The following is a 26712-nucleotide window of genomic DNA, read 5'->3' as shown; positions in this document are numbered from 1 at the left end:
AGGGCTGTCTCACACAGGACTGGTGTACTGGTATTAGCGGGGGTACTTTTACGACATGTCGGCGGGTCATCTAGTAGATCAGGAAAGTCTGCTTTTTAGGAAATTCAAATCTTGAAACTGTTCTCTGCCCCAGCCGGGATTCGATTCTGGGTCCATTAGGACTGCAAGCCGCCTCTCTACCGATTCAGCCACCGCCTCCCCCCAAATATAATAAGATCTGGTGTTCTGGTGAGTTTCAGGCTTGTTGGGGGTGTTGCTGTAGACATCCTCATCCCCAAACCAGGTAAGGACCACCTACAGGCGACGAATTACTGGCCTATTTCTCTGTCTTCTTATATATGTAAAGTTCTGGAAAAGATGGTCAATGTTTAGCTTGTGTGGTTTTTGGAGAGAGGTGACTTCTTATCCTGTGCCCAGTATGGTTTTCAAAAAATGCGATATACCTCTGATGCAGTACTGTCCTTGGAATCTTCTGTGTGTGAGGCTTTCTCCACTAACCAACACCAGGTCACGGCATAAAGGCATTTTACTTTCTCTTCATGAGTTTGATGTTCATAGGTGCTTGCCTATTTTTATTCAGCAGTTTTTGCCTAACCATTTTTTAAGGGCTCGAGTGGGAGGAGTGTCTTCTAATGCCTATGCACTAGAAGATGGAGTACCACAGAGGAGTATCCTTTGTGCTACCCTCTTTGCTATGGTCATCAGCAGCGTAATCAATGTACTTCCTCATGGTGTACGAGGCTCATTATATGTTGATGACCTCTCAATTTCCTTCATCGCATCTAGAATGTCTCTGATAGACAAGAAGTTACAGCTGGCTCTCAACAGAATTTGTGACTGGGCAGAGTCTTTGAGCTTCCATTTTTCTGTAACAAAGACAGTGGCTATGCATTTTTGCTGTCTTCAGGGAGTTCACCCAGATCCTGATTTGTATCTCTATGGTCGGTGAATATCTTGTGTGGAACAGACGCGATTTCTGGATCTTCCTTTTGATAGACATCTAACCTGAGTTCCCCATATTCGTTCAGTTAAGGTGGCATGTCTTAAAGCTTTGAGCTTTTTCAGGGATTTAGCTCATACCTCTTGGGATACTCACTGTCAGACTCCGCTCCTCTTGCATAGGTCTCTTATTCTTCCTAAACTTGAATATGGATGTGAGGTCTACTACTCTTCAACAGATGCCCGTGTCTGGTTGTTAAATTCTGTGCATCAAGCTGGTGTACGTCTGGCAACCGAAGCATGCAGGTCATCCCTGATTTCAAATTTGTTGGTGGATGCTGGTATACTCTGCTTGGATTTGCGGTGCCAGTCGTTCCAAACTCAGTTTCTTGTGCCATCATCTCCCAGGATTCACAATCTTCTGTTTATGACACCCGTCCTAGATTCCCGAAGCCCTTTAGTTACAGGGTCCTGTCTCTTATGTAAGCCCTCACTGTTCCGAGACTGGCAGTTTGTCCACATCAGGTCCCAGGGGTGGGTTTGTGACTAATCCCTCGTGTGACATTTTGTAGGTTCATTGTTGGTAAAAAGGGTTCACTTCCCTCTCAGGTGTCCGTCACTCTCGTTTTAGAAAATGCCTCCACTCATGAGTGTTCTGTCCCCTTCTTTACTGACGGGTCTAAGACTGATACTGGAGTAGGCTTTGGGGTTGCCTTCCCTTCCTTTAGTAGGGGCAGTAGCCTTCCTGGTATTACTTCATTGTATACAGCAGAACTGACTGCGATTTTATAGCTCTCAAAATCATTTTTATCCTCCCCTAATCTGTTTTTGTGATTCTTAGTGACTCCCGTAATGCTCTGTCTGCACTGGCGCTTTTTAATTCTTTCCATCCATTTGTTTTATTAATTTTAGAGTGGCTTTTTCTTCTTGGCTGCACAAGTTGGTGTGGTGGGCAATGAGAGGGCAGATACATGAGCTAAAGCTGCACCTTTTCAGCAGCCCCAACCGACTACCTGCTCCCTGCTTCAGATGTAACACATTTGCGGTATGCGATTCGTACGTGTTGACAAAGGCACTGAGATGGTGATGCTCACAATAAGCTAAAAGAAACCTTTCAGAGAGTTGTTGTGCCAAGTGTTCTCCCCTCCATGCCTCGACAATTGGAGGTGGCTCTTGCCAGGCTTTGTATTGGGTACTCTCGGCTTACACATGGGTTCCTGATAAGTGGTGGGACCCAACCGTACTGTGATGATTGCCTTGTTCCCCTTATTGTTCGTCATTTGCTGATCGAGTGTCCAAGTCTGGGGGGCCTACGTCAAAGATTCCTCCATAGGCATAAGTGGGCAGATAGTGCCTCCTGTCTGTCCTCGATGCTTTGGGGAGCCACTGGCGAGTTTACTGATGTTATTAATTTTCTTCAAGAGGCAGGCCTCCTTCCACTTTTGTAATTGATATTTTATTATTTTTTTTTCTTTTCAGTGTTTTATTCCTACAAACGGGTTATAACTTTATTTTGAATATGCACATTTTATGTGTGGAGTCTTTTACATTGTTGTCCAGCGGCATATGACCCTGGAAGTAGCACCGCCAGATTTTAATTAGGCTATATTCAATCTATCAATGAATCATTCCTCCCCCTCCTCACTCTCTTTCTGTGTCTGCTTAAGAAACATTTCCTATATTGTGTTATCCCAAGGATCTTATAGGCGACAATCAGTGAAATCTACTTATACAATGACTTCGGAGGCATGGCAGGTGTGGAGTTTTCTGTGATGTCTAAAATATGCATTTGTAAATCACAGGCATTTGTAATGATTTATATTGGCATTTTTTAGCATAAACTAATAGTTGACGGATTTTTGCAAGAAGTGTTAACGGATTGTTCCAGTGGTTGTTCATGTGACCGTAGGAGCAAGTTTGTAAACAGTTTTGTTAGTCTGTGGTAGGTAGCCCCTGACAACGTGACATCCACTTCAAATGTAGCCCAAACTTGTTGTTCATTGAAATGTACATCTGTATCCCTCCAGTAACAGTGGAGATACATAGAAATATATCAGACGGCTCTATAAATCTTATTAGTCCTATATCAGCCTATGTACCAAAGAATGATCATTATCAAAAGTTCAGAACATGAAAATAATGCTTAAAATTAAAAGATTAATAAGAACTTTGAGGACTGTTTAGCATTTACTTGTATACGGGTAATGTGATACGGTTCATGCTTGAACCAAAGCTATATGACTTAAATGAGATAATCTGTTCTACAGAAGATTCCATTCAGCGATTGAACTCCAGTGTTTTATATATTTTTACTGAATGTAACTTGAAAATATATTAGCATTCATATTTTTAAATTGTGCCTATTCATATTTTCACCCTGTAACAAAGTAGCAAACATTGTTTTAGATGCATTATTTAGTATCTAATGTAGAATTTTGCATCATTAAAAAGTATTGGCCCCCATTTCATTGCACTAAGATATCCTTTTTGTTTTTGCGAAATACTGCACTAATTATTGTATTTGTACGATTCACATGCACCGTACCATTTGCCACAAAGAGTAAAAAAAGGATAAATTGGGGACGAAGAGTACGGTTTTCATAATAAAATAAAGAAGTAATTCCTGACGGTGTGGCTTGACTGTTCAAAAGAAAGCTACATAGGGACAAGTAACAACGACATTGCTTTAGGCCACGTTACGGTACATCGAAATAGTCCAAACAACCCGATAAAATGTGGTGATAGTACCACTGAGTACGAGGGGGCGGTACAGTATTCTTAGCTGTTGCCTGAACTACAAACCCAACCTGCCACTTTACTTTGAATGAGAAACAGGAGTGACCAGCCAAGATTGATGCATAATATTTAATGATTTTGCTTTATTAGAGTTGTAGAACAAATTGTTAAATCGATTCTTAACATTTTGTATTGTCATTATACACTGTGCATGTACCGCTGTGCATATAACGGGTGACTATGCATTAATTCAGTATATCCAGTACATTAGGATATAGAAAAGTAAATATAAATGTTATAATACTGTTGGTTATGAGACAACTACACGGTTTACATAAAAACTAGAACATTTACTACACTGAGACCTGACAAAGTCAATTTAAGTTCTTCCACGACTCACTATTGCAACTTTCTCTTTTCAGGCTGGTCTGTATGGGCAGTGGAAAAAGGAAACACTGGAAGCCGCTGCACGTGAAAGTCGAATGAAACAGAGGGAAGAAATAATACAACAAGGGCAGGATGGTGCAGAACACAGCCAAAGTAATTTCAGGAGTCTGTCTATTATCCATATGCAGGGACCTCTGCTGCTTCTCCTGGTGGGCATCACCCTGGGCAGTGTGGCCTTTGTAGTGGAGAGGCTGCTGGTGTCGGAGCCTCACCCATCTCCTACAGCGGGACCTACGAGATTAACATTAGACTAATTAATTTTGCATAATGACTCCCACAGGCAGATTTCTTGTTTTATTGACATAAAACAGGCCCATAACATAACTGAGTACCTGACCTTTTCAGCCTTAGGGCATAATTACTGTTGCATTCATACTATTAATAATCATTTGGAGGAAACATGAATAATGTAGAAATGCCATCCAGGGGTACACAGTGTATTAATATTGTATTTTTAGCCCAGAGGGAAAAAAAAATAGTTCACAAGTCCATATTCTCTTATGAGGTGTATGTAAAGTCAGATTCAGAAACAAATAAACACAAAGTAATTTACATGATTTTTTTTCACGTCTGTAACGGCTCGTAACAGGTCTTATGATTAACTATCCTTGCTAATCTTAAGTGATATGACCCTACTGTAATACTTAATGTACTTTTTACCATTTTATTTACAGCAGAAAATACAAATGTTTTTATTTTTATTTTTCTTCACCCTTCATGCATTGAAATGGTGACAGCACAACAAGATAGAAATATGTTGTTGACATTTGACAAGCTTGTTATCAAAAGAGGTATTAAAAAAGGAAGCCTTCATGATGTGGCATCGATATCATTGGGCAGTTCCAGTGCCTTCCTATAAACGTCCCTTAACACCCTGTTCCCCTAAATGGAGATGCTGGACTTCAAGAAAAGGACAACTTGAAAATTGATCTATTGAGTTCATATACAGATGAACCTGCGGGAACAAAAACAGTAACAACAAAATCATCACCACCACTATCAACCGCCACCAGCACCACCACCACCACCACCAACAGCAACAACAACAACAACAGTATCAATGAAGCAGATGATTCAGATAAAGACATCATGTATTTCAGAACTCTTAATTCAACTCTTAAACATACAAGTAACTTGTGCCACTGTTGCTCACGACGACATATTAGGAAACCTACCTACAGTACTTAACAAGTATAAATGTAGTATATAAACATATGGACTATACGGGATTTTGCTAAAGTCAGGTATCATGTAGGGATTCGCAAGAGTAACTTGGATGATAAATCCTTAGGGAGCTACACTGAAACATCAAATGTGGCTTAATAAAGCTGAGGTCCTTGCATATGAAAATCCATAGTCGCCAAAATGAAGCAATATAATTATAAGGCTTCGTTAGAATGAATCGCCTTGAGTGTGAAACTCCTTAGTGGTGCCTGAATGACTACAGTAGTTAGTCCAGTAAACTTAAAATCTGTAGCAACAATCATCTATCTGTATACCTAGACAACGTCCCCCAAAGATAGGGGAGTAACTTAGACAGGACAACACACTCCCATTTTACTCATACACACACACACACACACACACACACACACAGGAGCCACCAAGGAGAGCAGACGTGGGCCGACAGCGCTCCATACCGAGCCAGCATGGCCAGTGGCATTACCTAAATTAGTATCTTTATGAGTCAAGCTCTGTACCAGGTTAGACTAAATGATTTCTTATCATTAAAAAAAAAAAAATAAGTTTAAACAAGACTTGTTCAAACAGAAAGGAGAACCTAGTAGCGAAAGAATGCGCTCAATCATCTGATTGTTTGTTTAGACTACAACTGCCCCAGGGAATGTAAGTACTCTGTGCTTTTAGTATTGCAAAATGGCCACATACTTTAGTAACAAATTTGGAAAAGAAAAGGGATAAAGGTAGAAAGCAAGATTATGATTTCGACCAAGAACTGGTTGAAATGGAGACTCACAATAAACTGGTAGAACATGTACACAGACTGGAGATGGCTTTCCAAAATGATATTGATTAAATAAAGAAGCAGATGCACTTGCAAAAGGAAGAAATAGAAAAACTAGGAAGGGAGGTCAACAGGAAAGACACAACCATATGTGAACTAACAGTGTCAGTGAGTACACTTAGGAGGAAAATGAGTGAAATGGCAAGTACAGTAGTCAACCACGAAAGTATTAAGGAAAAGTTAAAAAATGATACAGAGACAATTAGGCAAGTAAGCAGTCCGATAGACCAGAGCAGTGATACTGAGGAGGAGAAAACACAGATGAATGAAGCTGTGCAAAGCTACAAAAATGATGTGGAAACCAGGTATGCTGAAATGGTGAAAGTAAAGAAAGACTTAGAAAGAAAGGTTGAAGAAAAAAGCATTATAAATGAAGTGAAAAGAATAATCCAAAACAATCCAAAGTTAGTCAGAGATTCAGTAGATATCAACAAATCTTTAGTAATCACTGGTATAGAAGAGGAAGAAGTAAAACACAAGATCTCAGGAGACAAAAAGGAGATGGCAAATGTAATGAGCTTATTGAAAGAAGTATCAGAGGATCCCAGTAGTAAAGACATAGAGGAATACAAAAGGTTAGGGAAATACGAGAAAAGCAAGTCAAGACCTCTAAAGGTAACTTTCCAGAGTGTAAACACCGTGGAGGAGATACTAAAAAATGCAAAGAATCTTATGGAAAAAGAGGAGTTCAAAAATGTATGGATAAAAAGATGCCTAACACAAGAGGAACTGGAATTACTGAAAGAGAAGGGGGAGGAAGCAAAAACAAAAAACGAGGGAAGATCAGAAGAGGAAAATAACACATTTATTTTTACAAAGTAATAGGATTGCAGGTACGAAAGTGGTACATAAACAGGAGGGAATAAAAAGGAGGAAGGTAGTAGAACTAAGTCATGACAAGAATAAAACCAAGATGATAAAGTTGATGTACTCAAATGTGGATGGAATGGTATCTAAATTATAAGAGATGAGTAATTATGTCAGAGAAAATGAACCACATATAATATGCCTAACTGAAACAAAATTAACACCAAGGATATCAAATGACATACTAAACTTAGAGGAATATAATATATGGAGAAGAGATAGAAACTTAAAAAAAGGAGGAGGAATTATAATAATAACTAAGAAAAATCTAAAAGTCAATGAAATAAAACTAGATATACCCTCACAAGTAGAACTGATTGCAGTAGAGATCAACACATCTGAAGGGAAAGTAATTGTAGCCAATTTGTACATGCCACCCAGATCACACACATGGGAAAGAGACGAATATGACGACCTGGCAGAGCGTACAATTCAGAGTTTAAGATCATTACTACATAAAATGGAAGAGAAATCAGAAAGAATTATACTAACGGGGGATTTCAATACAATATAAATTGGAATACTCTAGCTATAATTAGCCAAGAAAGCTGTTGGGACCAAAAGCTCTTGGATCTCGTACAAGAGTTCTTCCTAACGCAACATGTGAGGGAAACCACCAGAAAAAGAGGACTTGATGTACCTTCAGTGCTAGATCTAATATTTATTAGGCAAGAAAATGATATTGACAGTTTAATATATCACCCTCCTCTCGGCAAAAGCGACCATGCAGTAATAAACTGCAACTTCAGGATAGCATATGACATAGTTAACAGCAATGAAAGTTACAAAAAGAGCCTAAACTATAAAAAGGGAAATTATCATGACCTAAAGAAGTATTTCTTAGAAGTTGATTGGGAAAATGAGTTTAGAGGACAAGATTTAAATGATGTATATAAAAAATTCTGTGAATTTTATGAAATAGGAGTCCAGAACTACGTCCCACAGCACAACGAAACAGATAAGAAAATACAGAAATGGTTCAATACAGAATGTGAAAGATCAAAAGAAAGAAGAGATTTGTTGTGGAATAGATACACAAGACACAATAGTGAAAAAGCATATAATAATTACAAACAGGCAAGAATCGATTATACAAGAATAAGGAGGGAAGCCCAAAAACAGTTTGAGGAGGATATAATAAATAAAAGTAGTGATCAACCAAAGCTGTTTTACAGCTATATCAGAAGCAAAACCAAAGTAAAAGATATAATACAATCAATTACGGACAAGGGAATCACTTATACACAAGAGGAAGATATTTGTGAAGCACTAAATAAGAATTTCCAATTAGTTTTTACAGAAGAAACAAATTTTGAGAGGGACTATGTGGAACATGCATGTCCACACATACTACCAGATGTACAAATAGCAGAAAAAGTAATACAGGAGGAGTTAAGTAGATTAGACAGAGGAAGAGCAACTGGTCCTGATGAAATTTCATGTTGGGTATTACGAGAATGTGCAAAGGAGTTAAGTAAACCATTATTTTTAATTTTCAAGAAATCCTTGAGTCAAAGTAAACTACCTGATATTTGGAAAAAAAGCAAATATTGTCCCCTTATTCAAGAAAGGAAATAGACAAAATCCACTCAACTACCGACCAGTATCACTGACCAGTGTTGTAAGCAAGGTATTAGAAAAGCTTATAAGAAAAGCTTGGGTAAATCAGCTAGAAGAACGCAGTATGATAACAGAAAGACAGTTTGGTTTCAGAAAAGGAAAGTCATGTGTTACTAATCTGTTGAGCTACTATGACAGAGTAACAAACACAATACAGGAAAGGGAAGGATGGGTGGACAGTATCTATTTAGATTTCAAGAAAGCTTTTGACACAGTACCACACCAAAGACTCTTATGGAAACTGTACCATCAAGGAGGAATTCGAGGCAAACTGTTTTGTTGGATGCAAGACTTTCTCATAAAAAGAGAAATGAGAACAGTACTAAGAGGAAACTACTCATCATGGAATGAAGTGACTAGTGGAGTACCACAGGGTTCAGTGCTGGCACCAATCATGTTTTTAGTGTATATAAATGATATAAACAGTAACACTGGAAATGAGAGCTATCTGAATATGTTTGCAGAAGATGCAAAAATACAAAGGAGAATTACTAGCACAGACTCTTGTAGGGAGCTACAAGAAGAATTAAATAAACTTTATGAATGGAGTAGTACATGGCAAATGGAATTCAATGTGGACAAGTGTCATGTAATCAAGTTTGGTAAAAGTGGAAAAAGACCTGATTGGGATTATAAGTTAGGAAATAAAACCCTATACACATCAGAAAGAGAGAAAGACCTAGGTGTGATTATCAATAACACACTATCTCCGGCTGACCACATCAGCAAGAAGGTACGGAACATGTATACACTGCTTGCAAATATGAGAATAGCATTCATATGCATAAATGAAGACATGCTAAGAAGGATAATAACATCATTCATTAGACCAACCCTGGAATATGCATCAGTAGTCTGGAGTCCTCATCTCAAAAAGCACATAGACAAGATTGAAAAAGTTCAAAGGGCCGCTACAAGATGGATACCAAGCTTAAGGGACCTAAGCTACGAAGAAAGGCAAAATAAACTGAATCTACCAACACTACAGGAGAGAAGGAAAAGAGGTGACATGATAATGCTATATAAGTGCATATCAGGGAAGGAGAAAATAGACATAAATGATTACTTAACATATGGAGAAGCATCAGCAAGAGGACACTGCAAAAAACTGCATAAGAAGAGAGGTGATAAAGACATAACGAATTTCAATTTCCCAGACAGAGCAATTGATCAATGGAATGCACTACCGAATGAAATAGTGTGCCAAATCAATTCACAAATTTAAGGATATGTACGATAAATATGGTTTAAGACACTGGACAGTACGAGCTTGACTCATTCCTGTAAAGATACAATTAGGTAAGAACACACACACACACATTTACTCGTATCCTAGCCCAAAGGGGAGAAGGGACAGATCCTCACCAAACCACACCGCACGAGGGACAGCGCGATCCGCAGCAGTGCCTGACAGCAAAGCTGGTTTATCCCTGCCACATCATAATGGACCCATCCCCTTATCCACACCTGACCTGATCAGCTGATCAGACCAAATACGGGAGAATATCCTCTCGCGGCTGCGTCACCAATTATTTATTCACAATTTCTCTCCAGTCATCCCTGTCACCGGCATCCACTTTTCCTTGCTCTACATAAGTCCCTCTTGCATCTAACACTTCTCACACTGTCCATCCATCCTATTCGTAGTCTTCCTCTCAGCCTTACATTTCTCACATCCAATTCAGTTACCTTCTTCACCAATCGCTCTTCATCCATCCTCTCCAGATGTCCAAACTATTGGAACTCCACTGTTCAACTCGATCAGCCATCTGTGTACCTCCAGTTCTCCTTCAAACTTTATCTTTTCTCACTCAATCCATATGCATCACTCCAAAGATACTCCTCAGACACCTCATCTCCATTACATTCAAACTCTTCCTATCTGCTACACCCAAAATCCAAGTTTCAGTCGCATATAATGCAGCCGGCACCACTACATCCTCATACAGCCTTCTTTTTACATCCATTCCAAGTGACATCTGAACACGTTTTTCATTCCTCCCAGCGCCCTTCCTACTTCACTCATTCTAAACTTCACCCCTAAAACTATTCTTCCATCCACAGCAACATGTGACCCTAAATACTTGAAACACTCTACCTCCTCAAGTAACTCACCATTCAAAACTACATTCATCCTCCTACCATCTACCAACCTCTTACACTTTATCACTTTACTTTTATTCTCACTTGCTCTCAATATCCTCCTTTCAGACACCCTTCCAAACTCCTCTACCAACTGTATCAGTGTCTGCTCCGAATCAGCCATCATTGCGTATAATCTGCAAAAAGCAGCTGATTCAGATTCCACTCTCTACCTTCAGCATTCACTAGACTCAAAGCTCCAAGTAACACTCTCGCATTCACCTCCTTTACAACACCATCCATATAAATATTACATAACCAAGGCAACGTCACACTTCCCTGCCTCAGCCCCACTCTCACGGGAAACCAATCACTCACAGTATTTCCCACTCTTACACACCCTTTAATATTTAAGTGAAAACTTTTTACTCCTTGTAACACTCTACCATCAGGTCCATACAAACAGTCCACAAAGCCTCCTTATCAATTCCATTATATGCTGTCTCTAAATCCATGAACACCTGAAACACATCCTTACCTTTCCCCAAATACTTTCCACACAACTGTCTCACAGGAAACACCTGATCCATCCATCCCCTCCCTCTCCTGAAGTCACACTGCCTGTCACCAATCACTCTCTTTTTACCCTTTCTTCTTAATCAACACTCTACCATACACCTTCCTTACAACACTCAACAGACTTATACCCCTAAAACTATTGTAGCACATTCATACTTATCACCCTTTATACAACGGAACCACATACGCACTTGCCCAGTCAATCGGCACCATACAACTCGCAAAACATTCAACAATCTTACTAACCACTCAACAATAGTCGCTCCACTACCTTTCAGACATTCCATAGCTCACCCATCCACACCTACAGCTTTGACTGCTTTCATCTCCTTAACTGTCTCCTGCAGTTCCTAACTCGTGATCAAAGAATCATTCAACACTCCCACACATTTATTCCTTGAACCCTTCTATCTGCCACAATCTCAGCCTCCCTTTCCTCCTCTACATATAATAATTATTCAGAATACTCTGCCCATCTCTTCCTTACTGCATCCATCTCAATTAACATCCTTCCATCCTCTGCTTTTACTCGCTCTTCCTTCCCAGACTTTCCCCTTCGCACACTCTTCCCCTCCTTCCAAAAAATTTTCTGTTCAAAATTCTGTCATCCGCCTACCCCACCTCTCGTCTGCTGCCACATTAGCTTCATGCACAGCCCTTCTTCCCCTGTTCCTCGTTTCCTTATATCTTTCATATGACACCTCATCATTCCTCTGCAGCCACACATATTATATGCTCGTCTTATCTCAGCTACAGTTATACTTACTTTCTCCCACCCCTTTAACTTCCCTTCCTTACACCACTACCTACTTGTCTCACACCACGCATCTCTTCCGCATACCCCACTACAGCATACTTAAACAACTGCCATTCCTTCTCCACACCGTCATTTTCCTGATCTTTCACTGCACTCCACTTATCTTTCAACTTTTCCTGATACTCCATCGTATTCTCTCCGCTTTCCAACTCACTGATTGTCAAAACCTCCCTGTCACTCCTAACTCTCCCAGATCTTACCCATCTCTTACCTATTCTCATCTTTCTTCCCACCAGGTAGTTGTCAGACATACTTTCACCCTCCCGTCTCTAAACTCTCACATCCAGCAATCTTTCTCTTACATTCCTTGAGACAACCACATAGTTCATCCATGCTCTATCAACAACTCTTCCACCCTCGTGTCTAACCCATATATACTTATAAATATCTTTCTTCCAAAAGAAGGTATTTCCAATCGCCATCTCTTGCTCAACAGAAGATCTTATATACTTTCCCCATTACCATTTATTCCAGGCACATCATGCATACCAACGAAACCTTCAACTGCAACATCTCCCACTCTAGCATGCAGATCTTCCATCATTACCATATTCACATTTGCTCCAAAACTCTGCAAACACTCATCAACATCATTCCAGAAAGACTCCCTCACTTCTTCATCCCTTTCACTACCAGGCCCATATACACTCACAATACCCACAACTCACGTCCAAATTTCGCTGTCACCCACGTCAGTCTCGATGACACCTTCCATTTAATCAACACTGCAGCACTTCAGGGCTCACTATCAAGGCCACCCCTTCCCTCGCTCTTCCTCTGTCAACACCAGACATCCTCCCAGTCACACTTCCAAACAAGATTCACCTTTCACTTTCATCTTTGTTTCACTCAAAGCTAACACATCCAACTTTCTTCTTACAAGCATTCTCACAGTCTCCTCCCTATTAGCCTAAATTGTACTACATCCCCACACATTCATAGACCCAGTCTTCAGGGTATGGGGATAACTCAATTCCCCCTCCCTTTCTATGCCCTGTCTCATTGTAGAAACTAAAAATACACAGGAGAGGGTCCCTTTTCCCCTCACCCCGTCCCTTTTAGTCGCCTTTTACGACAAGCAGGGAATACAATGGCAGAATTCTTCCTAACGCAGCCTGGTCGCAGAGTGGTGAACCATCCCATCATGTGGCCAGATTGTGTCCCCTACGCCACAGGATGGACGCAATCATGAATACTAATAAAGAAACCGGGAGAATGCCAATAGTCTTCCACTAGAGGGCAGGTTAATTGCACACGTCCACCTCCCCTCCACACACACACAGACACACTCTCCTTATCCCCACCAAAGCACTGATTTGCAAAGTGGATGAAATGGATCTCTCTCTCTCTCTCTCTCTCTCTCTCTCTCTCTCTCATGTAATAATAGTTTCTTTTACCCTATTAGGTTTATTATTACGTGCATAGATGCATCCTCACCTCGATGTGAAAAAATTGTTTAGAAGTTTTAGCAGGATTCTGTATAAAGACCCAAGTGAACCATATATATTCAAATATTTGTCCATCGTCTTCTAAACGATATGCTAAATTCCAGGTAAGAGAGACATATGATTACTAGCGGTATAAGTCCCTCTGCCATGTTATCTGGGGAGCCACATATCTACCTACCCACTCATCCACCTACTCACCCCAAACACAACCCCACCTTGACTGTTTTTTTTTTTTTCTCTCATCTGCAGCACTCATTCAATCAGTCTTATTGGCAATATTGGAGTGAGTTCAGTGTGAATGATTTGCAGATGAAATAATTGGGGAAATTGGTCTCACACAAGGTATTCCTCATAAGGTTTTCAGTAACCATAGCTTGATAAAGGTTTTCAATAAGTGTAGCTCGGTAACGGTTGAGAATTGAAGCCATGTAGATCAACATTTATACCCTCTACCTGAATGAGTCAGAGGAGGGTGTTGTTATCACTGAGATCAATAAGTGTTGGGTGGCAGGGCGGTTTCCGGGCATCGAGATTTCGCTTCCGCGCCAGAACTCAGAAAGTATTTATTACAGAGTCACGAAATTTCACGTAGTTATATTTCGTATAGTGAACTGGTGCCTTTTGATAGTTAGAATGCTGTCTTAGTTTTTTTTTCTTAATAGTAAAAAATATAACATAAATAATTTTTCATAGATTTCAGTGCGACCTGCACAAGGAATCTGATGAACCCATGTTATGTGTACTCAAGGCATTCTCCTTACATCCACCTTTAAAAGAAGAGATTGGGGGGGTGAGGGCCGTTATGTGCCTGTTTACTGTAGTTGTGCAGGGAGGTGGGGGGGTCTGTACTTTGTCAGATGGAGAGTTGCAAACGCGTTGTGTTGCCCATATTTTACTTAGAATTGCTTCATATATTATTTGCCAACTTTATGCCCACCTTCCAAAATACCCTGTATATACTCGTATTTTGTTGGTCTTACACCTGCCAGACGATTACAATCAATTTAGAACTTCGTACTAGACATGATAGTGAGGGCTATGTCCAACTTCTCGAGTTGAATAGTCTCTTTAAGGTAAATGAAGGTGTTGGAGAGGGACTCCTTCATGTAGGGGCATCGGTATAACTGAGCTGCTCCCTGTCCAGTTATATAAACGTCTCTCGGCTCCGTCCCCATCCCTTGAAAGGAAGAAAGTTAGTTCCAGGAAAAGATCATCTTAAACCTGCAGTCCACTGGGCTCACATTTCAGATGAACCTTGTGCCACTTCTAATTCAAGGTAGATAAATATGCTCTTATAAATAATACAAACAGAAAAGGACGTCATCATATCGGAAAGAAGATTTAGTATTTATGCCTACCGACTCCACGAGGGTCATTAAGGAAGACAATTAATGTTTTACAGAGTTTAAAACTTCCCCTATACTTTGTTACTGGCCACTGCCTGGCGACTAGTCTGGAATTTGGCCATTTGAGGTTACCATGTGATAACACCGAGTCAAGTTACCTTCACAAATGACTCAAGTGTGACCGATTTGGAGCACAGCGTATCAGCAATAATAAGGATCAACTTATGTCGAATTACAGAGAGAAAAAGCATATGGAGCCGAACCCAAGTGATGAGGACCGCCTATATAGAATGTAGTAGCCAATTCCAGCTGAAAAACCTGGAGGCACCATCCTCTTTAAGGAGTATTGGAAACATAATGCTGCTGCTCCGACAGGTCAGTGAAAGAAAAGAGGCATGGCTACTGGGACAGATGAACAGTGGCTAGCTGTTGAAGAGTGCTTCACTTTTGATTCCAGGCCCCTCTAAATCCTTCTCATATTTGATGATTTAGTGTAAGGTGTACTCCAAGACCGAATCGTCAGTTTTTGCAAGAATTTGTGATTAACCTGTACACACCAGCCCAATAATGTAATTGTTCCCTTTTAGGAATCTATCAGCTGAAATGTCGATGGATCTTACCTGAGTAGGTTTGTAAGTGATTCTGATTAAGTTAAAAGTGTCCCACGGTACACTTTTATTATGAAAAATAACCTAATTCTAGTTTGTGTTGTATAGATATATTTAAGTAAAGTAATGTATATTTGTTTAAGTGTCATTGCCTTTGGTTTGGCCATCAGAGCCAGAAATCTCCTTGCACAGTCCGTAGCAGAATTAAAATGACGACCTCTGCCAGGATAGCCTAATGATTTTTGTCTGAACCTAATTACATAATAATTGTCTATAATGATGTTGACGAATTTTGGTGATGTTAGAGCATGTTTGCAAGCTGAGCCTCGACAATATGAAGCTGAAAATATTGCTAAATTTCAGCTTAAGCCGACTACTTAAGTTGTATGAGTGAAACTTCTCAGGAATAATAAGCTTAATTTAATTTGTTTGATTCAGGACACAGTGGTTAGAGTGAGTGAAGATGATGAGACAGATAAAACCACAACTGGTCATGATCTCAGGGAACATGAGCCATCTGTTCACAGTGTTGGTAATGTTCAGAACCCTAAGCTTTTGTACCGACAGCCACCAATTCACAGTGATACTGCTCAGAAACTGATGTTAATACCTTAAACACTAACGACAGTGAACAACTTGAAATAGCAAATGAGACAACTTCAAGCTCAGGAAAAACAACTTGAACTAACTCATGTGCGCAGACTGAGGCAGTTTAGCGGTTCATCTATTCCTTTTGGTGCCTATTTATGTCACTCTTTTGATGCTGCTGGAAACATTATTTTATATAGCACTTTCCTTTAGGGATAAGGTGTCATAACATATTCCCAAACGTGGTAGCTCGTGTTTCCTGGCCTAGTAACTCTTGGTCGATATTACTTCAGAGTGCACTTTTATATACAGCACATGAGGCCTATATTACTTTATCAGCTGACCAGTGTGCTGATTATGAGGTGGTAAAAGCTGTAATTCGCAGAATTTATGAACTTATACCAGAGGCATATTGTCCTAAGTTTATAACCACGTACAAACAGAAAGTTCAGACATATCTGGAACGATTTTTTTATTTTTTAAATAACTGGAGAGGAAAGAAAACGTAAATAAAAAATTAATCCATACATAAGATTACTGGTGCCTTCCAATCATAAAAAATCTGTAACAGTTGGTCTTGAACAGCTGTAGGTTGAGGTTTGGAGGGAAACAAATCTGGGGAAGCGAGTTGGAAAGAGATGCAGTACGGGGAATAAAAGATTTCTGACAGGCAGAAGACCTGCAATATGGCAGTGTGACAGTCTAATCATAAGTTCTACTAGATGCCCGTATAGCACAGGGGAAGGCAAGGAGAAGTGGCATGATGGATGCAACTTCGTATGAGCATTTGCTATTAAAGTATTTGTAAAATAATGCAAGGAAGGCAATGTTCCTTCTTATCTGTAGAGGAGGTACTTTATTTGTAATATCATGGTTATTAATAATTCTAACAGCTATGGTCTGAATTTTGTCTAGTTGTTGTAGTGCAACCTCTCGACATTCATTCCACAAGAGTGAGCAATATTCCAGCTGAGAGCTGAAATGACTCTTGTAAACTATACAGTAGCTAACTGCCAGTCAGTAAAGAAGCTATGAACTCTGTACTGTACAATAATCCAGATTTCTTTAAGGCAGTTATAGCAAGTGATCTGACATGAGACAGCCAGCTGGGGGTACTGTTAAGTGAAATACAGAGAATTTCAATACTTTTGGAGATAGGAATATATGTAGCATCGAAGGGAATATAGGAATCTGGCAATAACTGTGTATTAGTATACTGTATATATTTGGTTTTACTAGCATCAATGAGACAAGCTTATTTTGCCCCCATTCAGTGATCCTAGTAAAGTCTTGATTTATGGAGATGGCTGTACTGAGTTGTGAGTTAGAGATATTAAACTTTGTGAATGGGATGTTTAACACTTAATACCTAATCGCATCAACTGATGCAATGAGGGTTTTATGCCAAAATACCTAATCACATCAATTGAGCGGGGCCTGTAAAATACGGTGGAGCACATCCTCCACCCCAATTATGATGTACACCCTCCCAAAAAGTATTGGCACTCTTACAGCACGTATCATTTTGAAACATGGATGAAACATTGTGATATATGGGGTATCTTGTAATTATAAGTGCAAATATTATCTTTGGTAATTATTAGAATTCAAAACAGCAAAAAGATTCACTTACTGAATGGTATATGTTTAGAGGCACCACATTAATAGACTCGTGTCTGTGGAGGTTGCTCATTTTCACAACCATCGTACCCAAAGGTGCTGATACTTTTTTGAGAGAGTGTACATGGCTTCAGCTCAACGAGAACTCACCCCTGAGGTGGAGGGAGGGAGAATCGGACCAGCCTGGGGGGTGGGGAGTCACCCCCTCTGTAGGCTGCCTCCATACCACCCTCTACCCCACTCCCTCACTCCCTCCTTGTCCCCCATCACCCTCCCACCCCTCCACGCACCTGCATCTCTTCTCCCACCACCACCTGTGTCCCTTCTCACCCACTCTTGCCCCTCCTCCCACCCTGCTAGCTTTGTGTCCCCGACAAACCCCACCCCATCCTTCCCTCCTTGTCTCTCACTACTCTCCCATCCGCTATAGACTCCCAAGACGTATCAGGCCACCAAGATGTTACAGAGCACACTGTAGTGCTTTCTTTTCATGCGAAAAGTTGGTTATTTTTCCAACCCCCGTACCTATAGGCCTACTCCCCACAGTGTACTTTATCTCCCCACATCCAAGTAATCTCTCTACACCTACATACACCTGTTTTCATGGTTGGTGTGACAAAACACTTTGAAATTACCTATTTCAATAAGAAAAATAGGTAGTTATCAAAATTTTCACATTTTAGATTATTTTTGAGGGGTAACTACTATAAACTTTTTTTAACATTGACCCACGCTTGTGTTGTAACCATTAGGCCTATGGGGGTATGGATTGTGTTGTCAGGTGTGTAAATTCTTCCTCTTTAGCAAGAACACGATCAATTTGTCTTTGGTGAAAGTCGCCAACCCCCTCCCCCCCAAATTGCGGCTTGGGGGGGGGGACATGCCTGAAATAATTTCGGTCTTAAGGGGTTAAATGTGATTTAACTGGGAAGTGTTGAGTCATCTGCATATAAAGGGATGGGATTCCGGGTGACAGATAAGAGATGGCTAATATGAATTAGGAATAGGGTTGGAGCCAGAACTGATCCTTGTGGGACCCCCGTGGTTAATTGAGTTGAGATTGGAATATACATCATCTACTCTTACTCCTGAATTTCTGTCACTGAGATAAGAGGAAATTAGAGAAACAAAAGACGTTACTCCATAACAAGAGAGTTTGGATAGCATGGAATCGTGCCACACTCTATCAAAAGCTTTAGAAATATCAAGGGCTCCTTGCTGGTCAATTGATTGATGGATGGTGAGAATAAGGAAATTGGATATATCAATGGTGGATTTTTCATGGTGGTAGCCATATTGTCTATTATTAATTAAGCAGTTGGGTTCAAGATGTTTAATTATGTACAACCGCGAACCAAAGTTTCGGTACCCCCCTCGATGGAAGGAAGTGGAAGTCAGGGTTAGAGAGAGGGCAGGTGAACGGACAACCGTGAGTGGTACTTTGGAACTGAGCTACGAGGCGAATAGTGAGAAACCTAATGACACTGGATTCGAAACATTTCCATGCTATTCACCTGCAAAACATTATGCGTTCGTAACATACATACTGTAACATATAACACGGACTACTGTGTTATTAGGGTGTCCTGTGATACTGACCCATCTGTTTCGGATCCTCATCACACAAATAAAGCACCGAGCCAGTTGTATATAAGTTGCAACTTGTCATTAGAACTGCAGTCATAATTTTTGTGAATGTTATCCCTGGATTGTCTGTAGCTATAATATAGAATGATAGTGAATTTAATGTTGATTCTCACAGTAGTTGTGCGGATGGTTATAAATGTGGCAATTATTTTATGTGGACAACTAAACCACGTTGTGATGGACAGCGGAGAGCATTCGAAAATAATTTACTATAACCAGATGAAATTAGATGCAAACAACACAAAATATTATAAGACAACGAAGACACAGCTGTGGTATCCTGCTCCGCCTTGTTATCAAGGCCTTAACTGTGGCTTCACCTCATACGTGCATTATTTTCCTTCAGTCTCTGCCTCTTTTACTACTCTTACTTCCCGGTATCCTCTTACTGCGAGTCGTCATATTCCTTGGAGGGTTTCTTGTCGTCCGGTCCTATAACCCCTACTGCATTACATTATTCCTCGCATCATCACTCCCAGACAAACAACGTTAGCACAAGACTGCTGAATCTCTTAATACCATTATTGCCACTGCCACTACTACTGTAATCCCCCTTTTCCTATTGTGTCTAATTTCCCTCACAGTACTACTACTGCTGCTCCTATTACTACTTCACTATAAATCTGTATAATAATAAATATGATTGTCCTTATGTCTGTGTATCTGTTAATCATAATTATTGTCCCTGTCCCACCGTCGACAACTCGTCACTGACCCGGCACCGCTACTCCAGTTCCCACCCACCATGGATTCTACTCCTCCCCCACTCCGACACCACATTACCCTTCTCCTCATCCTTGGGCCAGAAGGCCTGTTGTTCATCCTTTACCGGTGAATATACGTGGCATGCATTAATAATAAAAAAGAAGGCATTGAGAGCTAAACGGTAATCGCCCTCTAAAATATTCTGTTTGCCAAGTCCAAATTTTAGGCCATATTTTGATACCATGAAGGTTTTATGTTGATAGCTCAAGCCATTCATGAGATTTAATGGTGCTAAAGGCAGGCAATAAAAACTAGATGACCTTTAGCAGTTAGTTTGGTGACCTTGACTCTGACCCCGAGTTGCCATTTTCGAACTCCTCCAAGATTTTGCCCATATCTTGATACGCTGAAGGCTTCATGTTGATAGCTCAAGCCGTTCATGAGATATAATAGGAACACACACACACACACACACACACACACACACACACACACACACACACACACACACACACACACACACACACGCGCGCGCGCGCGCGCGCGCGCTTGCCAACTGTTGGACTGGAGTTCGCGCCTAGCTCAGGTTGCGAAAAGTTTCACTGACGAAGTGGGTAGTTACTGTCCCCCTTGAGCAAGGGGACGGATGTGTGCGTGTGTGAAGGTCACAGCTTTGCCCTTAGATCGGACTATATGAGCTCTCAGCTCCCTTCCGGGAGGGTAAAAGCTGACAATCACGACCATCAAGTGATCCTGACCGACCCGGTGAATTACACACACACACACACACACACACACACACACATACAGATGCAGTTAAAAACATGATCGCTCCGCCTTCTAAAGGTAGGCGATAATAATATAATAATAACAACAACATCGTAGATGTGTACTGTAGTGTTCCTAACATAACACTTAATAACTGCAGACCCAAACGTGCTTATATTACGGAGCACTGATATATTAACCACAAAACCGACCACAGACCGTTCGTATCATTACCACTGCACCTTCCTTATAGCACTTCATCATGGTAATACAACCCACTGTAGTCCTCTGTGAGATCGCTACACGTGTTTGGGAAAAATAACAGTGCACAACATGCCTACAAACCACTAAAATAAGCATATGATGTTTCAATGACATCCATCAAATAGCCTAGGAGAAGTTAGTGGACAAACAAACAAACGACTGGACACAGACAGACAGAAGCAGAATGTCTCGCATCGGTATGTAACGACCTGACAAAACTCTTGTGATCCTGCATTGCAGGTGTCATCACAGTACTACTACTACTACTAATAATAATAATAATTAATCACATGTTATTAGGCACGGTACTGAGAAGGACACACACTGGAATAGTATGTGTCGACGCAGTGCAGAATCTGTTTGCCATGACAGAAGGTTGGGTTGCGATCAAACATTAATTTAGTATTACTATAACCCTACCATTACAGCATATTATGGCACTGTTTGGTTTTATATGTCACAGCTGTTTTCACTTGTTTTATCAGGGAGATTATGGTGTTTGTCCTCCTCTGTATCATGGATATTAACATGTGATTACTACTACTACTACTACTACTACGATTATTATTATCATTATTATAGGCTAACTATGATGACACCTACAAAGCAGGATCGTAATAGTTTTGTCAGGTTGTCATATACCGATGCGAGACATTCGGCCTCAGTCTATGTCCAGCCGTGTGTTTGTTTGTCCGCTAACTTATAGGCAATTTAATGGATGTCAGTGAAACGTCACAGGTGTATTTTAATGGGTTGTAGGCATGTTGTGCGCTGTTATTTTCCCCAAACATGTGTAGTTATCCCACAAAGGACTTCAGTGGGTTGTATTACTATGGTGAAGTGCTACAGGTAAGGTCCAGTGGCAATGATAGGAACGGTCTGTGGTCGGTTCTGTGGTTAATATATCAGAGCTCCGTAATATAGGCACGTTTGGGTCTGCGACTTTTATAATTATGTAATGTTCGGAATACTGCAGATGTATGTTGTTGCTGTCAATTTTATAATTATTCTTATTAATGCATGCCACGTATATTCACCGGTAAAAGGTGAACAACAGGCCTGGTGGCCCAAGAAGGAGGTGAGGGGTAAAATGGTTCGGAGTGGGGAAGGAATAGAGCTCATGGCGGGTGGGAGAGAGGGGGGTGGGGTGCAACCGGGGTGGCGTTGCGGGGTAAGTGACGAGTTGTCGACGGTGGGACAGGGACAATATGATTAACAGATACACAAACATAAGGACAATCATATTTAATATTATACATATTTATAATGGAGTAGTAATAGGAGTAGCAGTAGTAGTACTGAGGGGAATTGCAGTGGACACAATGGTGAAAGGGGCAATAGTAGTGGCAGTGGCAATAATGGTATTGACAGATTAAGCAGTCTTGAGCTAACGTTGTTTGTCTGGGAGTGATGATGCGAGGAATAATGTAATGCAGTAGGGGTTATAGGACCGGACGACAAGAAACCTTCCAAGGAATATGACGACTCGCAGTAAGAGGATACCGGGAAGTAAGAGTAGTAAAAGAGGCAGAGACTGAAGGAAAATAATGCACGTATGAGGTGAAGCCACAGTTAAGGCCTTGATAACAAGGCGGAGAAGGATACCACAGCTGTGTCTTCGTTGTCTCATAATATTTTGTGTTGTTTGCATCTAATTTCATCTGGTTATAGTAAATTATTTTCGAATGCTCTCCGCTGTCCATCACAACGTGGTTTAATTGTCCACATAAAATAATTGCCACATTTATAACCATCCGCACAACTACTGTGAGAATCAACATTAAATTCACAATCATTCTAAATCATAGCTACAGACAATCCAGGGATAACATTCACAAAAATTATGACTGCAGTTCTAATGACAAGTTGCAACTTATATACAACTGGCTCGGTGCTTTATTTGTGTGATGAGGATCCGAAACTGATGGGTCAGTATCACAGGACACCCTAATAACACAGTAGTCCGTGTTATATGTTACAGTATGTATGTTACGAACGCATAATGTTTTGCAGGTGAATAGCATGGAAATGTTTCGAATCCAGTGTCATTAGGTTTCTCACTATTCGCCTCGTAGCTCAGTTCCAAAGTACCACTCACGGTTGTCCGTTCACCTGCCCTCTCTCTAACCCTGACTTCCACTTCCTTCCATCGAGGGGGGTACCGAAACTTTGGTTCGCGGGTGTACATATTCATAACAATTTCAAATACTTTACAATGAGAAGATGTGATAGCTATTGGTCTGTAATCAGAGGGGTCAGAGGAACTTCCTTTCTTCGAAATTCGGTGGATATTGGCTTGTTTCCAAGAACCAGGGACTGAAGAAGTGCGTATGCATAGGATGAATAATTTAGCTAGAACAGAAGCAAGTTCTGGGGAGCAATTTTTTCAAACAAATGAAGTAATTACATCTGGGCCTGGAGCTTTGTTGGTCGGTAAACTGTCTAGGATGGATTTTACATATCTAGTCTGTATTTTAAGTGGAGCAGTTTCGGCAGTCAAGTTTAAGTACTGGGACGTTCTGGCTGATTTCTGCAACCATAGAATTTCTGGCAAATGTACTGGCAAAGATATTCACTTTACCACAGGGGTCATTTGTAACGTTACCATCTGAAGATTTAAGTGGGGGAATGGATGACGACTTGTTAAAGTTATTATTGAAAGATCTGAGAGTTGACCAGAATATTCTCTTGTCACTGGGATTGTTTAGTGGTCTGGATGCTTGGTTGTAGAAGAAAGTTTGATTTAGCGATTTATTATTGCTTTTGCATGATTTCTAGTAATTTTAAATTGACTGAGTAATTTAGATGTTTCTTTTTTTAATTTTAAGTAAGAATTATATGCATATGTTTTTTGGGCCATTGCTGTGGCACAATTGCATTCAAACCATTTTGGGGAGTCCAATCTGTTAGTGAACTGTTGACATGGTATGAACAATTCCATACCAGCTTGTATTAAGTCATTAATGTGGACCTGGGTAGATCTGATGTCAGTAGAGAAGAAAGACTGCCATGGAGTGTCAGCAAGATCATTTCTGAATCCATCCCGGTCTGCCTCATCAAAGTGCCATTGGGTCACCCTGACTGGTTCAGAACTGGGAGGTTTGGGGAAGCTGACTCATGAGGCTTTAACGAGATTGTGTTCAGAGGATCCAAGTGGTGACAGTACTTCTATCATGTACTGATCTGGATTATTTGTCAGGAGTAAATTCAAGAGATAGGCGTTATGGTCAAGATTACCTGGTATTCAGGTTGGCTGCTTTACCAACTGCGTGAGATGAAACGATTCTGCAACCAGCGTGCATTCTAGACCAGCATTATCAGTCCTGACAGAATGCAATAACCATTCTGTATTATGTACAGTACATTAAAATCACCCAATACGGTAATTTCAGCGCTAAGGGTGAATTTAAGCTTAGTCAACTGTATGGATATGGGGTCACATACACTGGGTTCTGAAGAAGTATTGGGGGAGTGACAGACTACACAGATATATTTGGTAGTGTTTAAATAATATAGTTTGTACAGTGAAAATCAAAATTTGTTACAGTGAAGTTCAAAACAGTGTCAAATGGAAACTCATAGTTGAACGACAGGTGCTACCCTTGTTACAGAAGTTTGTGAGGAGATGGTAACCAGGAGAACACAATAAGGATATTTCAGTAGAGGGAGAGATTTGGGATTCTGTGAGGAACAGGGCTAGAGGGGATACTGATTGAAGAAAAAAGTGAACTGAATTCAAATTGGTACTAATACCATGAATACTGGTGAAGCATAGGGCCAAACCTGCACTTCTTTTCTGAAGAGCATGAACTGTATTCGCAATAGTCGCTGTCAGCACAGTCACTTGATAGCAACCAGGAGGACCCTGTCCCACCAACCCTACCCTGGCGGTGGTGGCAATCGGAAATACCATCATGTTTGCTGATATTAATGCAGTGGCCATTGCTAAGGCTGAATGGAAATAGGTGTGATATCTAATGTGCTTGTAGTCTGGTGTAGACAGTTGAAGGTAGAGGTATCATGAGAGTATGTTGGCCTTCTCTCTGTGTAAGTGAGGGCACTGGAAATGTTCTGCAAAGGGAGATGGTCAGGACTAGCTCCTGGGCTGGTAAAACACGAGCTCCAGCTCACCCTATCACGAGCTTGACATCTACATCAGAAGTATCACCCTGTTCAATTGGTGCTACAGTCTACTTCCTTGAGTACTTCAAGATTTTGATCAGTGGCAGCATTGTAAAAGAAAATTAATAATGATTTAGCTAAGCTGAGAGAACTTTTACTCATGGAGAACTTCACAAAGAATACGAGTATTGGAAAGCATGTTGCCGCTCACCTAGTTAAGAAAGAGGTGGCTTTTGGCTGAGATGGCTGTTGTGGCAGATAATTATAGTACTGTCCACATATACGATTCTAAGAATCATTCATCTTTTAGATATAGGTGAGTGGATCAATTAACCCTCTCGCGAACCATAAGTTTTCAATAAGTTTTGATTCCATTCACAGAACCAAAACCTCACTCAGCCTGGCTCTGCTTGCACAGCAAGGGAAAAATTTCTTGGGCCCAATTTACCCTCAAAAAGTGCTTATATTGTTACAAATCACTTCCCATCATCTTTGTTCATGTTTATACTATCAGATAAGAATACATAACACAAAACAGATGAAATATGCAGAGGACAGGCCCCACCACCGCCACCGCGCAGCCACTGCCACAAAGACACCCTTACGCCTCACCACACGCCACTTCCCCACCTTCATACCTCCTCAACCCTAGACTCCAGCGGTGGTGTCACAACTGTAGCCATTCCCGGGTGAGGGAAACCACTCAAAGAAAAACACTAGGTACGAGTGTGTGGACTGCAACATTGGCTTGTGTGTTGCACCTTGCTTCAAAGAATACCACACGTTAGTGAATTACTGATACTGTGTATGCTTGCGATATGACGCTCTAAGTGCTGTAAATATGCCATAATATGACGCTCACTATAATTGTAAGGTTTGTAATTATGTGATAACAATAATTTAAGGTGGAAACTGGTATAATGTAAGTGGAAAAGTACAATATAAGTGGAAAAATAGAATAGAAGTTAATACAGTAGTCATAGCGAGTTCGCCCATTATGTAAACGTGTGATAATCTGATGCTCAGTATAATAGTAAGGACGGCAAATATGTGATAACGATTATATTGAGTGGGAACTAGTGTAATGTAAGTGGAAAAATTGAATGTAAGTTGAAACAACAGGCCTAGCCCTTGGCTCACTATGTAAATATGCGCTAATATTACGCTAAATATAATCGTAAGGTCTGTAAAAAGGTGATAATAGCTATATAAAGTGGAAACAGGTATAATGTTAGTGGAAAAGTTTTATATAAGTTGAAAAAATGAAATGCATGTTGAAACAACAGTCATAGCTAGTGCGCTTACTATGTAAATATACGCTAATATTATGCTAAATATAATCATAAGGCCTGTAAATATGTGATAACAGTTATATAAAGTGGAAACAGGTAAAAAATTATTGGAAAAGTATTATGCAAGTAGAAAAAATGGAATGTATGCTGAAGCAACAACGGTAGTGAATCTTCAGTGACCAATTTGCGTGAAT

Source organism: Coenobita brevimanus, chromosome 33 (assembly GCF_032717465.1).
Source record: "Coenobita brevimanus isolate Jiangsu-jjx chromosome 33, ASM3271746v2, whole genome shotgun sequence".
Classification (NCBI taxonomy): Eukaryota; Metazoa; Arthropoda; class Malacostraca; order Decapoda; family Coenobitidae; genus Coenobita; species Coenobita brevimanus.
This window is presented reverse-complemented; position numbering follows the sequence as displayed.